The sequence below is a fragment of the Cylas formicarius genome, unplaced genomic scaffold, assembly GCF_029955315.1.
Source record: "Cylas formicarius isolate icCylForm1 unplaced genomic scaffold, icCylForm1.1 PGA_scaffold_1__22_contigs__length_36826433, whole genome shotgun sequence".
NCBI lineage: Eukaryota > Metazoa > Arthropoda > Insecta > Coleoptera > Brentidae > Cylas > Cylas formicarius.
In genome coordinates this window covers 20002900-20020148 of record NW_026844264.1, presented here as the reverse complement: position 1 = coordinate 20020148, position 17249 = coordinate 20002900, and the positions used below count along the sequence as shown (strand labels likewise).

The window sequence follows — 17249 nt, the reverse complement described above, 5'->3', positions numbered from 1 at the left end:
CGAAATATGATTAGATGAAAAAAAAAAAACTGGTGTCTTGTAGTTAACTGAACAGCTAGCTCGAGCACAAGAAGCCTGTTTCATTAAAACGGTTAGAATTTATCGAACGATTTATCATGATGTTGGATTACGTTCGATTAAACATTCGATGAATTCTAATCAGCTCATCTTTCGCATCGCTGCTTTAGAGCCAGCGTAGATAATAGAATTTTTGCTTTGATTCGACAAACAAATGCGGGTGAATTATTTTATAAAATGAATTGTTTTCGTATACGGGTTCACGGGTTAAGAATGGATCATACGTTGGCAGCTTTGCTATCGTTTATCCTCCGATTCACCTACATTTCGTTTAATTCTAAAGTTGATATAAAAAAAACAAGGTGTCAAAGTTATAAACTAAAATTAAATATGAATTTAATTATATTAAAATAATTATTTTTCTACTCCCGTCTGTAAAATACCTAATTACCCACCGATCTAGCGTGCGGAAAGCGTCACTTTACCACGTCAGTTTCGTTTCCCATGAATCCGAGCCACTTCGGACATTTCCGGGATTTACCGCACGGATTTGGGAGCAATTGGATGTTTTCAGAGATATTTCCCACGCTTTGATTTTTATCGTTTGTCATTTCTGACGGTCATGTCAGTGAATGTATTCGTGTTGTTTTACGAAAATGTGCCCAAAAACTAACGGTCGTAGAAAAAGTATATTATGTATAGAGATGGAAAAACAAACCTTTGGAGATTTAAGATCCATATTGTGAAGAGAAAGCAAGAATTAGAAGGCAGTGGAGAAGAATAGTCGAAGGAGTATTATAAAGATAATAGACTAAGCTTTGTTCAGCAAATAAAATTAGATATTCCTAAAAATGGGAACCAAAACCTTAAAGGAAATAATTTTTCACAATAATTTTGGAAACGGTGCAACATTAAATTTTTAAATTTGCTGTGCTTAAATAATCGAAATAGAGTTAAAGTGCTTTTTTGTATGGGACTGAAGGTAGTAGTCGTCTTCGGGACGACGACCATTAACTTTTCACTGAGTGACCTATGACGTGACCGTCAAATTTGGAAATCTTTAAAGTGTTTGTGACTCTTAGTCTGCATAGTTTTTCACTTTTAATTACATGAAGGATTATTATGGACAAGTGACATGCATTATAATATCAACGTATTTTAACCACTCCAGTAGAATATGTTGCGATATGATAACGGTATTTTCAAACATGTATCCATGAATTTATATTTTGGTTCATTGCCAGCTTAAGTTGTTCGAGGTTTATTCCAATCGACCCTTTCCGAATAAAACGGATATAGGAGTATAGGAGCGATTAATTCGTGGAAGTAGGCTGGGAAATCTGCCAAGTTCTGCCTATGAAACGACGAAGACTATTCGAAGTAATCTAGATATACATGCTCAACGAAGCTAAATATATACTCACAAAATGGCCAAAAATGTCAATTGGCGATTGAAAATAACTATATTAAAACCATTATTTATTAATATGTACTTACCAGATTTACTTATCGACGGCTATAATTTCGCATTTGGAGGTTCTGTTGGTAGAATGAACAAAACCTAGATATTTATTGATAATACCACAAAGTTATTTATGAAAATCACTAATAATTTTTGTGTTATATATACCGTTGGTAACGTAGTTTTGAGGTATTTAATCTTAAAGTTTATCGACGGGAAAAAAATAAGATCATTCATAACTTAAAACTTCACTACGTCGGATTCACTGTCTGTTGGAGTGTATCTTGGGTCTATTTCCATTCAGCCACGGCTATTAAATCATTAAAATCCTGTGGCAACTATTTTTACTCAGATACAACTCAGATCTACTTTTTCCTCTATCGGCAAAGCGTCCATGATGCTAATGTATGTAATTCTGATTTACATTCTAAATCATCAAGGGTGCTTGGTAATGAAAGTCAGATCGATTGTATTGAAAACTCTATTTTTTATTGATCGGCCGCAAAAATTTATGATAATCAATCGATAATGTATTTTACGTGATACTAAGAAGTTTCTTTTTAACACGCTAGTTCAGCAGCGTATTTATTTATTCCTTGCTGCGACAGTGTCAAGAAGTATTGCATAAAGAAAGCGAATGGAGTTCGTTATAAAAGAAATAATCTACTGGAGGTGCGGCTGTTTGCTGATGTTTAACAAATATACACCCCATGCCTTGTTATTTCATTGCAAAATTATTAAATGCTGGGCACCATCAATTAATGTTTCCGTATCGTTTTGGTGTTAAAGACGAAATTTAAAAGTGCCTCGCAGATGTGTAAAAAGTTGATTAGCGGACATTTTTTAATATTGCAGGGTTCCACTCTCTTAATCCCCTATCACTTCTTTTCTAACAATATTAAGAGCGTTTTCTTCTCGGCAGTAACAGCGTTTGCTTGCCAGATGTGAGTATGTTTTGTATTGAAATACAAATTTTATAATCCTTCTATAGATATATTTTTAAATAAGTGACACCATACGCATGGTGCAAAAAAGTAACTACGAATATCCAATGTAGAGACTATTAAGCCAATATTTTTTAATTGCCCAAACTTCTAGTTTTGGTTGGTTTAGTTTAAATGTACTTCGCTGTTTGCTCAAATGCTTAGCTGTCCTTCCATTTTAGCTTAGATTCGTTAGTTATTTTATTACTTTATATTTTATAGGAAACATGATGTACCAAAGATAAAACTTTGGTTTTTGCTAAACTAAACAGCCCAATTGACCACCTAGTAAAAAACCAACCGCGAACTTTTGTTACTATATTTTGTGTACAACAATTTTTTTTACGTTAAAATATAGGGAATGGAAATTCCACGGCTAATTATAATGTTACAAACCTCATTAACTCGTTGTTTCGCCTATAAACTGTATTTGTCACAGAGACGTTGCTCAAGTCACGCTTAACGTTTAAATAACAGATTTACGCTGCTCCCCAAGCGAGTAAATCTACCATCGATTAATTTGTTTTTCGTGAGTTGGCAAGTTTATTTGAAAGACAGCGGAAAACAGACCCGCCGCAAATGCAAATCGCAATAACATATTGTATGTCGTGGTTTATTTATGTTTTATACGAATAAAGTCAATGACAATCAAAGCAGACCAGACAAGTCACAGATAAAATTTCAAAAAAAAAACGGCAGCCAACATAAATGAATGCTTAATACCTCTGCCTCGCTAAAAAATTAAACAGAAAAGATTTTCAATAACGCTCTCTGCCTCAAACAAGAAAATGTCTAGGAAAGTTCTGGAATAAAAATATAAAACGATTTTTTTCCATTCTGTATCAATGTTTAGATATCTAGATAGCTCAAAGTACTAATATCGCCGGGATGCAGCCAAAAACTTTCTCGTAATGTTAAGGGCGTTCTTTGGGCTTTAAAAGAATACTTCGCTTTGTAAAAGCTTTCGAAAAATATTTATTCCTCCTTCAGTCACATGCAAGTGAGATTACAAATAAGGCTTAAAATCATCAAGGAGACTGGTAGTCTTCCCATACTGATCCACGCAATTCCGATTACATGAATTCTTCATACATTCTTTTCGACAAAATGGAGTAGAGAACACCATGGGAAGACTATCGGTCTCCTTCATGATTTTAAGTCTTATTTGTAACCTCACTTGCATGTGAGCATTTGGCTGAAGAAGAAATAAACATTTTCGATGGTCCGAGGAAAGGATGATTCTATATAATGTGTAAATTTACTTTGAGTTTCAACTGAGTAACAAGTTTTTCTATATTTGGTATTTATTACGAATCTCTTAAGTTGTTTTAAAGTGAACCTGGAACTATATACCATGAAGGAAATCAGCTCTAAGAAAGGGTTTATAAAATATAATTGCAAGAAAAAATTGTCAAAATAAAAGGTCTTTTAAGTCTCATCATACGAAAAAGAGCAAATGAGATTTGGTGCCCATAAACAGATAAATATGAACTATTAAGATTTCAACTATAGAAAGAAAGAAAGAGATATCGTTTTCCCCCATTTTTGTAGTTGTTCTCGAGGCGGGCTAACGTTTTATGGTTCCTAAGAAAGAAAATTACTAGACTGATGGTCAAAAAAGAGAAGAGAGGAGAAAGAGAGGATACCCGACTTGATAAAATGCCATGAATGAAGTTGAGGGAAAAAAGTTACTCTTTTAGTGAATTTTTGATTTAGGTAATTATTTAGGAAAACCCGGACAGGAAACAATATGCCCTGTCAAACCTGAATAAAAGTAACAATATGGCAATATCAGAAATAATAAAATCCTTCGTTGCTCTATTAACACAAGAAAATAAATTTGACAAATGTTTATAGATATAACTTAACTAAGACAATAATCTAAACACTATTCATGTAAGAAAGGCGTTTTTGGAGTGCTTAAGTGTGAAACAACTTAGTGTTTTATTTTTACCAATCTAATAGAACAAAATTAAAGTAATATAAACTTTGTTTGTTTTTTTCTAAATTTGTTAGTGTGTTGCGTATCGGCTAAATAGATTTCAGTCTTGTGGTCACGAAAAACGTTTTTATCAAATTAGCCCAATGCAAATTTGTAACGTTGTTTTCAAAGAAGCATTTTTTTAACCCGCTTCAAGTAAAACCCTTCAACCACCAGAAAATTGTCTTTTTTTTAAGTAAATAAATTTTCATCTCACAAAAGTCTCGGAAATATTCAAAATTCTATAAGGTAGCAATGGTTATTTTAGGTGCACCAACAAATGAGAAGCCATTAGCGATATTCTTTTTTGGTTGTAAGGTAAGTAGTTACCATCATTTTATATAAAAAGCGAAATTTTGACGGGGATAATTATTCCCGAAATAAGTGGCTCACGGATAGATGAACACACAAAATGTTCTTCCGACCGGTACTCGTTTCTGATGCGTGAGGCATGAAAGGTTAAGTGGAATTTTAAATATAAACACATGATCTGACCATCAAAAATAATGCATATAAGAGCCGTAACATAAATTTTTGAGAGTCTAATTTGGATTTTGTACTAAAAAGATTATCAATATATTTATTATTATTTTGTTTGAAGTTTAATAGACGAGTTTGTGTTGATGGTGCTTAATAAACGAATGAAGAAATTTGTCAACGTTTATGAAAGTTTATTATCCTACTCTTTCTATTTTTGCGACCTCGATTTATCAAAAACCAACCAGGTATATTTCGCAACGCGCCGCGGCTGTGCTCTATCTAAAACTCTAAAAATTTGCATCGGCGACAAAATTTTATTACTTCAATAGAATCCAGTCCTGTGAGAATATCTTCCATATTTCATAAAGCTAAAAGCGTAACAAGCAAAACCTTTCTAATCTCCGGCTCGCCGGCCACAAATGGAGGCTTTTTGTTCGAAGCTCTTAAAAGCTGACAGGTTTTGTCTAGGGCTTTGGTTTACTGTTTAATTATTTTGTTACAATAAGCAAGAGGAATAGACCTCCAAATATATATATGCTCAAAGTTATATTGAAACGGGACCATCTTTAGCTGCTTTAGCTTTTTTGATCATAATTAAAACGAAAATGTTGCGGGAGAGTTATTATTAAAGGACAGATAAACGTTTGAGGTAAAACGAATTGCTTGCGTCCGTTTCGAAAGCACCTGTTTTACGTTTAAGATTAAAAACATTATAATAATTTGGTGATAAAATTCTATGTTCGTGACAAAGTTGGTAAATTTACTTAATTAATCGACTTCAATTTCATTAGGTAGAGTTGGTAATTCTAAAACTGAGTCTGTTATGAAGTTGGCACGACGCAGACATGGATTTAGTTGGCTCATACTTTATTTCTTAAAATACAATTTTAACAATGGATGCAGTAGACTTTGATTGTCTATATTATTTACTTTCACAACGGTTCAACTGGTTAGGTATCGCCAATGGAAACAGGCATGCGGAAAGTGCCACTTTAAGACGTCAGTGGCCGCGAGTCCCTTTGGTTATTTCCTGTACTTTAGTCACGGGATGGATATTTTCGGTAGACAGTGAATATTATTTGTGCTGTTTTACAAACACGTATAACCCCAAAACTAGTAGTCTTAGGAAAGGGTATAGTTAAATACGTAAACTTCTTGAGTCGCTCGTCTATTAAACACTCCCCTCATGCCAAATCAAACTCGTGACTAAAGTGGTGTTTATCCAACTTGTATCATAATCTACTATCACGCTAACAATTTATGTAGATATTTATATAGACTTAGCAAGCAATCGAAGTAGGAAGATTTATAAATAGTATTACAATAGAAAAAAAGTTTTGTATACAAACATTGTTTATATCTAACAACATAGCTAACAATGGTTTCTGAATGAACTGAATGAATGACCGCTAATTCTACGAACTTTCTTCTTCCTAAGTGTTGTTTTCTGTCGATTATTGTCCATCTCATGTTATGTCCATACGTACAAAAGTGGTCAGCCACACCGGATTTTTCCGTGTCACTATGCTTATGTTCTTGATTTTCACTTCTAAATGTATCTTTATCATTTGTTCTTGTCGCTCAGACCGCCAGGTGGCTCCTTGAAGAATTGTTCTAACTTAAACTGATGTTTATATTGTATTTTTGATCTATAATTTTCATCATTTCAGCCTATCGTGGCAAATGTTAAGCCTGTTTTTCTGCAGTTTCTAGTCATCTTGTCTGGTTTCTCCGTCTTTCCAGAACTCTGGTCAACTGAAAGTTATCCTGCATATATTATTATACAAGTCATGCTTTGTGATGGGGTGATTGAACGAGAAACAGGGGTATTGTCCATTGTATGTGGGTTTCCGGTATGGTAAAGGCAGAATGCGACTATTGCTTTTGTGGAGTAAGACATCCAGAAAGATTGATCTCCGTCTTTGCGGTTCTCAAACCATTTCATGCATTGCGGAATTAAATAATACAGACAACTGAATTTTAAAATATCTCGTTTTATCAATATTTATCATTCTTTGGGACTTCCAAACAATATTTAACAAGGTAGACATTTGCTGCACCAAATTTTATTTAATTATTCATTTGAATGTTTAATATTTTAATGGAGTGATTGAAGATTGCTAATGATAAGAACTTTGTAGAATTTTACTACAGACATAATACATGATTATCATATTCTTAATGATGGTGTATTAAATTAAATTCGACACATGGACTAAGTGATCAGTACAGTTGCTTACTTTGCCTCATTTATGATGATATGTAGGACTGAATATTACGGCCTATATAGAGGGCACCCTCCACACAGTTTAATTTGTGTTGCTATTGACACAAATAATAAAATGTAAATCTTCTACCTAATTAATCTCTCAACAAAAGAAGGTAACCCGGCTTGTGGATTTCAATAGCCGGTTAGATGCATTAAGCTAATAGGAATACGTGGATATAGTTAATCGTGTATAATTATCAGTTAATTGCATAATTAGCATAGCTTTATCTTGCTGTTCAGTTCGATTATTTCGGTCGGATTGGAAGTGATGCAAGAGCGGTAATTAACACGAGTTTTAACAACAAAAATGGTGACGCCCACGACTATTTCTATCTGTACAAATATGACAGTAATCGCCAACTCCAATAGTAAATTATCACACGATTTGTATTTTCTTTCTTGAATAGAGCAAAATCCGTCCCAAATTTTGTCAAAATGTTCTTGTCAGCAACGAAGAAAATGTCTCCTACACCATAACAACAACCGAATAATAAATAAACAAATCTTTTGGGTAAAATAAACATGGTTACCACACGAGTTTAAATTATTAGCGTCCTATGAAAAAGCTTATCTGATTTAAATGCTGCATGAGTGGTTAATATGTACACGTGTGGGTGTACCGCAAAAAGCATTGTTTGAACAAATTTTTAGCAATTGAATTGTGCCGCTTTAGTTCCGAGAATGACATAGTCAATTCTAATTATGAGTTATTTGCAACGTTTGAATATTCCGAATTCGCCCACGTTTGTTAAGAAGTAAATTTCGAAAATAGGCGCAGTTTTATTACAGAATAAATGGAAGTGCGATTATTTTTTTTTATTTACTTTTGCGATATTTATAGTTAGGTATATTACTTTTTTCTACTTCCTATTTTAATATAATCAATTCTGCACTAATTAGAGGTGCACAGTTCTCAAGGCCACGTCAGTCAGTAAATGCATTTGTGCTGTTTTGCAAAAACGAACGGTCTCACAAAAAGTATAGTATGTACGTTTATAATTTTGTTCAGACACTCGTGAGTGGTTAATATATTATATAAAAAGTTATCACTAAAGTATCGTTTATACAACTTTTGCATAATATACTATAAGTTCAAAAGTTATTAAATACACAATACAAATACACACAATAAATATTATTCAATATTAAATACAGAATACACAAAAACAATGAAAGTCAAGACAGAATACAATATCGGAATCAATACATAATGGAAGTAGCATGTTGAGACTCTGAAGCAGAAATATAATTGAGATCATTTTGGATCATTAAAACGAATAAAATTTTTCAATTACGTTCTTTTTAAAATTAAACAATAACGATACATTTTGAAAGATTTTCGTTATACCTCATAAAAACTTAACGCTGACTACATACGTATATTAAGATGGTATTCTTTCGGTTTTATTTGTTTACAAAACTTCTAGACTATTTGCGGAAGAAGTCTGTGGGATTTTTCCTTCAAATTCCCGTTTGATTCCAGGGAGAGATGAAATACTTTGTTAAACTGAACTCAATTACTTGTGAGACGCAAGCGTCGCTATCACTTTTCAGAGAACAAAAGCGAATATTTAATACCTCCACAGGACGCTCTAAAAGCAAATCGTGAACTATTTAAATAATGTAATAGCAAATGGCGATCGATCCGCCGTCTTGATAATAATTCATGAAGCTTCACTGCGTGGCGTGAAAAAGATTTAATTTGGAGATATCCGACTTCTACTTTATGCTTAAACGTCTAAATATTTTGAAGCAGAGGCGGGCCAGATGTGAACCTTTTAAGTAAATAAAAATTATATTAGGCTTTTGCGGAGAAATAACTGTTAACTATTCGAGTCACATATTTTCCTTTTTTGAACGGGTGGGCTTCTGATGCATATAAAACTAGATCTGTGTATACTTTATACTTCGCTATGAACTCGCCAAAGTTCTTTTAAATTGTAAAAATATTTCCATAAGTTTCTATTTGGGTAGCACTCGTAAAAGTTTTGAAGGTATACAGAGTTATTTGCGTTCCTAGCAATTTAGGAGGAATGTCCGCTTAGAAACGCTAAAATCTGAAAACATTTATTTCCACTTCCATTGCGAAAAAGATGAAGATCTTTAGCTCGAAGAAAATATCAAACTAGTGAAATATGTGGAAATACCTCAAAACTTATTACATACTGGCTAAGAGCACTAAAACCTTTCTACATGGAATCGCAACCAATATTACAAATTCTATATCGTTGCTAAGCCATTTCATCCGCGATATCTTCAGAGCAAAAAGGACAATTTCAATTTCAAAATCCCAAGGTATGCAGGGTGCCTCAAATTTGGTTTTTCCAAATACAAACACAGCTTTTTTTCCATTTTGCTTTAGATGTTGGATAGTATTCAATGATTACATTTTTAATTTAAAATTGAGCTGTCTGCCGTTCTGTGTTAAGTGACGGAACATTAACGCATTTCACAATTAAGCTTCGTTCAGATCCCGATTTAAACACTTTGGACTATTTTTTCTACTGTTCTTATCGAAGAAGCCTACAGAATTATAAACGAATTGGAACTCAACTGGTCCCCCATTCATAATTGTTTGTCTATTTGGGTTGTATGTTCATAGGACCTAGGTTTTTAAACAATGACTTGTTGGGTCTTCTTTTGATATGAATCTCCATGTACATTCTAGTATTTCCTTAGAGTTGGCAATTAATACTTCCAATGTATACTGCTTAAAAACATGCAATTATTTTGTTGAAATGAGCTTCAGCGTAACAAAAAATAAGAGCCTTAAGCACATTTTTAACTTGTCTCACAGTATATAAAATCAGAATTGATTCAAACGAATCGAGAACCGTAAATATTTGCAATGGGACCTAGGTATTATTTTAGTTTTGTTGAGACGATCCTTAACTAATGTACAGTCTCTCCCATTTTATTAGTAAAGGCGTTTTTCGCCAATCTAACCGTTGTATCTAAACCCATAAATTAGAAAAGTAATGACTTAAAAAATTTTGGAAACTGTCACTTGGTTTCAAGTAAATGATAAAATGGTACATTGAAAATTTAGTTATTGTTTATTAAGGCACACCCACAAAAATATATAGTACTCAGTTAAAATTAATAAACATTGATCAATATTTCAAAAAGATATATATGGATGTATGGAAAAATATTGATTGCGTCACTGCTGTCTGTGTTACTTTGGAAAATCAATAAAAATTTTCTTCGTTTTTGCGGTTCCGGAGGAATACCCTGAACTGACGTTGGTTTTAAGCCTTGAACAGCGGTCTACGATAGCTCAAATTGTATATTTATCAAGCTATAAAGACGGCGGGTCTAGACGATTTCGCACAAATAATGGATGAAAGCGTAAATATTTCCAAACGTTTTACGTCTTCAAAACGCCGACAGAGAACAGGGATGCAATATTCCCAGCAAACATAAATATACATTTCACACGCTAATTGCGCAACTTTACGTTATGATGGATGCTGGATAAAATAAATAGGTTTAAAGAGCGGTGACGTTTTAAAATAGCAAAGTGTGAATTTCCTCGAAACATTTTTAATGTAAAGATTCGTGCAGCTGTTAGATGAACTCTGTTATTTGCAATATGGGCCTATTGGGAAATACTCTCGATTGCCGAATCAATCTGAATGCGGCATCCCAAAAGGAATCAATGGCCGAAGAGCTGAGGCAGTGAGCGAAATACATATATCCATGTTAGCTCCACTTTACGATCTACGAGGGATGCATTTCGATGTTTCTATGTACGGTTAAATATTACAAATAGATGTAGTTTTTTATTAACCAAGCTCCAAAAATGTTCGCCTTTTTGTATTTTATGTTTTACTGCGCTTCGTGTCTGGACGTTGTTCTGTATATTTATGTAAATGTTTTTGGAAAATTTGGTACAAACCATTAGGTGAAAATAGAAGCCAAGATAATATTAAAACTTCAGATTCTTGATTAAATTAACTTTTTCATTTGAACTTGGAGACGAAACAAAAATTTATATTAAAGAACAGTTATCACACAAAAACACGACATCTTTAGTAAGGTATATTTTGGCGTTGTCATTTTTTATGGTCACGTCACACGTCACTCACTGAATAAGATGCGTGGTCTTTTGTACCTCAAAACTAACGGTCGTAGAAAAAGTATACTCGTTTATTAAACACAACAAGTTTGATAAACGCCATTTTGGTCACGAGTTTTATTGGCACGAGCGGAGCGAGTTACTGAAAAAGTTTATGAATGTGTTGGCCTACTATATTTGTCGTATGACCAATATACCAGGACTAAACATCATAAAATCACATTAGTGTTCTGGGGAAAATTATGAAATTAAATAATGTGTTATTTAGTGCAGTGGAGTGGAGAGAGAAGTTTATAAATGTGTTACACACTACACTTTTTCTGCGACCAGTACATCGGGAACATTATATCAGAGCAAAAATACAATCACTGAGTGACATGTGACGTGACAATCAGAACTGACAAATTCAAAATATCAACAGGTTTTTGAAATTCACCAGAAACATCAGATTGCTCCTAACCCGTACCCGTAAGCATGTTACAGTACCGGAAACCCTCGGAGTGACACCTTGCGCACATCAGTTGAGTGCGCAATTGGACATTTTTGAGTGTGGGTTCTTTAATTTTAAATTTATTTTTATTTTTTTCTCACTTGTTACGGTCACTTGTGTCGACTGTTACTTGAAATTGAAATTCGCTATTTCTACTTTTTTTACCTTTCTACTTCTAGCGTACAGACAAGAACCAGGCAGATGTTGAGTCGTATTGGATAATCCATACGCTTTATGGACTGTGTCACTGAATGCAACGCGCCGCTTAAATTTCCACTCATCAATCTTGAATTTAAACGCAATGAATTAATCAGTCACGTCAATTCTCGAGGCGAGTATTTTTCGTAGTTTCAAATTGCAGATGGTGGTAATTATACAATTACAGCCATTGTTTACAAATTGTACATCCGCAACCACTTTCTGAGATTTAAGGTTCAGCCTTAGCGTTGTGCGTAGGCGCCGCTCATTATGTGATAATCACCAGTGGTAATGGGCACGACCAGAATGACGTTTTCGCCTTTGCGGATTATTCTATCTTAAAATTATACGGATTATAAAAGCTCTCCTAAATCCTCAAATAGGACCATTCCTGTCCTGACAACTAATAAATCTAGTCCTACCAATGCATATGACATAGACTTCCACTCTAATGCTGAAAAATCGCAGTCAGTAACTTAGATGCAAATGTTGATAATTAGCTTTTAACAAATTTTCATTTACGACAGTTAAAAATTTGTGTGTTCTTTTATTGATATTCTATATTTCACAAAAAAAAATTGGTTCCCACGCAATTTGAAAAGTATTTGATAAATCATCATCTTCATTTTAGATTTAATTATTCCTAATACAATATTAAACATAAAAAAATAACTTAAATTAATATAAAACATTAATACCGTCCATTATAAACAACTCTGAAAAGTCTAACAAATGAAGTTAAGTCTCTTGCTATTTGTTCATTAAGCGATTTAATGTTCGGTGAAATACCAACATGGTTGTCAGTACTTTCCGTACTGATTTAGGTGATGAAGCAGAAAAACAAATGTATACCATCTTTTATATTTTTGACACTGAAATGAAACAATTAACAGGTTAAGAGTTAACTTGCTAAACTGATATGTTAGATAATGATTTAGTTACTTCCATATTTAAGCCAAGTACTAGACGTATGTTCTGCAGAAAATTTACAAGCAAAGAATGTTTTTCACATTTATTCAAAATTATGAATTCATTATCCTAATGGGCAGGAGAGGTTCTACCATTTAGCTCATTTAACCATCTTCGTATCTCTAATTAACAACAGTTAGCAATAGTGTTGCAAAAAATACATGATCTAGTTAACCCCTTGCTTTGTTCTACAGCTTTAAAATAGTTTGCATTGCATAAAACCCATTTATCTTGGAAATAAACCAAAACCAAAACTCCGTTTTAAGGGTTCTTTCTGTTTTTCAGCATTCTGCATATACATTTTCTGAGCCCCTCTGATTCTTACAGCCTGAAAGAAGGATTTTTCTTCAATATCTTAGAATACAGACAAAGCGATCTAATAGTTCGTTATATCCTAGTCAAAACTAGTCAAGTAAGGAAGGAATTTTTCAATAGCGTATTTTCTATAATCCGAAGATTTTTTTACATTTACACATATCAATAAAGGTACTTTTTTCCAATAGAGTGAAATCATTACTTAGCAACACGGGTAAACAGATGCTATAATGTTCTCCGAACAGCAGGAAACAACAATATCGTCGGTAAAACACTTTAAAGTGAATAAACAAGACATAAATATAAGAACGAGTAGTCAAACTCCTGAATAAATAATACCGGTAATCGCTTAACTAAGATGCAATAAATTCAATAACAGGCGTACTCGCGTCTGATCAATAATATTAACAGCAATTTTAAATACTCGGAATTTACATTTTAAGCATCGTATTACGACCTTTTTCTACCTTTGGCAGTTGTCACAATCGTAAGAAGTCATGTGTGGTCAGTGAACCAAAGTCACTTAATATGAGAACCATCGCGTCATCAAATTTGTTATCTTTACTCCTGCATAAGGAATTTTTTTCATGTTTGTGGATTTTAAAATTCAAAGCAGAAAATCGTTTTATTCTTAAACTAACTTTTTAACCAAAGTAAAAAAAGGACAGAAAAGTAAGTTTAAGAATAAATATTCCATTCTATTTCAAGAAAGTTGATCAGATTTTGAAATTTTATGGTCAAAATTTTAAAATCAACAACAAACTTGGGGCATCTTTTTCCATTCAAGACGGCGAAAAAAGTTTTGCAAATATACCGAATTTTATCTAATCGTACCATATATTAAAAACGACGAACTTCTTCATGATAGTTTATAATGGTTGTATATTTTAAATTGGATTTTTTTTATATGTTATATTAAAAATTCAATGCAAACACAAAATTATAAATAAATAAAAATTTACTGTTCACGATTAGTCCAGGTTGTAGAACGAGTTATGGATATACCACAACGGCAAAGTCGATAACAATTTTCCTTTCATTTTCTTAATATCACCTGTGCTCGAATAATAAGCTATTGTTCCCTACCAATTTCTTTTTTGTTATACGTCTGGCGCGTGTTTGGGTTTCTCAACTTTGTAAAACTAATTGCGGAATTGACATTTTGAACATTTTTATTTGAAGTTGATGCCTATAAGCTGTGAAACAGCTAACACTGCTATAGTTACGTGAAAGCTACATTATAAGAACGGTGCCAATCCATGATAAGAAGTGTTCGTTTTTTATTAGCCAACGTAACTAATAATTAACATGTTAAAGCAAAACAAATAATATAATTGAACTTAATCGAACCGAGAAAAAACAATTTGCTACGTCGTGTATAATTAAGTAATCCATAAATAATAAATTTTATTGAATTCCTCCATAGCGTAATAAATTAACTGTCACGCAAACGAATGCTGAGATTTTTGTAGAGCTTAAGTATGTGCTTTGCAATTACGGGCTATACGCCATAAGTAGGTATTTTTCGTCGGAAGTCGTAATTCGATATCGCATGAACACGCTTATAGTGGAATTAATTCGCATTTCCGATTTTTATTGGCGGAAGTGGTAATCAGTAGACAACTTCAATTTTTTGCAGGTTAACTCATTTTGTCCCAATGATGCATTAATGCACCACCTATTCTATGACTTGTTTTGTCACATCCAAGAAATATTTTTGCACATCCATTTACAAATTTTATTATTATCACTACTAAAGGACATAAAATCGTAGAAATCGCTAATTTATGTGTAAAGGAAAGATCCTATACATGACTTCAAAAGTTAACAAAAGCGGTAAATTTGTATCACTTTTTCAAGTAAAACCAAAATAGTAAAGAAAATATTTTGGATTTGTATTGCCATTTTTGTTAAGTCTCTAGCATGTAGATTACATCGCAGAAAACATACATTGGAAATACTATATTGATTATGCTTTATTTTTTGAAAATATTTACTGGTGCGTTATCTGTGAAACAAAACTTTGTTATTGCAAGTCTACACAAGTCAGCGCATGTAGAATAAACATCCAGGAGGAGATCGTGATGGATGAGAACAATAACAATGAAAGTCGTAAGTATTATTTGGAATTACGTATTCTTATGTACTGTAGCATTCCATTCCTTGTAAATTTATACTAAAAATAACGTGAAAAAATATTTATAGAACATTTGACGCGGTCTATATTCCACCCGACGTGGATACCTTGACTGACCAAGAAGATATGAACCATAACATAAATCTACAAGAGTTTGGGGAACCAACTGATGGAACTTTCGAGTTATATACCCCGAATGATACAGCTGTCCTTCAACAGTCCTGTAATTCATCAACTACTGAACCTGAATGGGACTCAAAAGAAGACGCATGCTTTCTGCAAACGAGAGGCTTGCTTCTATTGTCAAATGGAAGAAAGGTTAGATTGAGTACACTCACACACCTATATCCGATGAATTTAGATCATGTGAGGAACTAAAAAATAGGCTTTCTGGAAAAATTCCGCTTGAAATATTTTTTATGTTTTTTGATGAGGAAGTGATTGATTTGATTTTAAATCTTACTCTGCTTTGCGACTTTTAAAAACTGATAAAACAATTACTCAAAGAAATCTTGCACCTGCTATAGATGAAGTGTGTTATGATAATCAAGGTCACCTCATGATTGTTCATGCTACTAAAGCCCGAAGGAGATGTAGAATCTGCCACAGCGACACAATTTACGTTTGTAATAAGTGTAATGTGCATTTATATAGTTCATGCTTTGTAAAATATCACCAAAAATGAAACCGGGTATTACCAGTAGCACCATAAAATATTATGCGTTTTTTTGTATAAAATCAGGTTCTATTTGGAAAACAATCTACTTTTAGTTGTTTTCTGTAGAATTTGAACTTTGTTTTGTATATTTATGTATAAATTATATGTTACATCTTATGTGTCCCAAAAGATTATTTAATGTTTTTTCCCAGTGGTTCATTTACGCACCAGCATTTTTTTGTATGTTTCGAGTTTTTATTTTAATTTTTTGACATATGTAATGTATTCTTAAGTGCAACAAAATAAATAGTTTCAGAGCAAAAAAGTATTTTTTTTATGCTTATGCGTGATATTGAACCGGATCCTCTAGAGACGCTAGTGATTACTCCAGTAGAAGAGGAATTTGGCAACACTGGATCATTTTTCATCTCGCTTCCCTTTTTTTTTAAATCGTAGTATATCATTATTGCACTTGAGATATCTCTGTGGACGGATAATATTTTTCAAGCTGTCTCAAAAATAGTGTCTTTTATATGGGGTATTTTATAATTATGATTGAAAATTATAATTGAAGATGGTAGCCGAAAGGCGAAACGTAGTATGGCAAATCTGACATCCGCTTGTCAAATAACGATAAGAAAAAAACAAGGACGTAGTAGAGTACGTACTTTGTCCCAATATAACGATCCTGAATCTGAATTATCCCATATAAACAATTCCTTGAGATGTTCTATTTATAAATAGATTCTTTTTAACATCAACCTTTTATGGAACACCCTCTACAGCTGAACTTATTTTTAGAATGTGATCTAAAATTAATCTTATTCAAAATTTATTAAAATATTTCTTCAAAATTTCGATAAATAAAAGACTTTGGCTCATTATTGCGTTACTCCGTATACAAGAGGTGAAACCCAAGAAACTTGATAACAGACGAAATTGTTCGGGCAAAAACGAGATGGATCTCTCTTATTTCTGTAACACACTGAAAATATAACTAACTCCGCATTTCTCTTCGTTCTAACCCGATCTGCAGAGTTCTTACTTTGTCGCCACGACGCGATGTCCTCTTTGTAGGTTAATTTTGCGGAAAAGATAAATTTTATGTGGGCGTTTCCTACACCGGAGCAAAAATAGACCGTACAGTCGGTCACCTTATAAATCATTTCGGTGCACATCGAAAAACAGAAGAATACACTGTTGGTAGA

General features: G+C 33.1%; 1 protein-coding gene across 4 annotated transcripts in view; it reads right to left on the bottom strand.

Annotated features, from left to right (window-relative positions):
* The window catches only part of LOC132696047 (extracellular sulfatase SULF-1 homolog), a 64815-nt gene that overhangs the window by 21435 nt on the left and 26131 nt on the right, over window positions 1-17249 (bottom strand). The gene's annotated exons all lie outside the window — the stretch shown is intronic.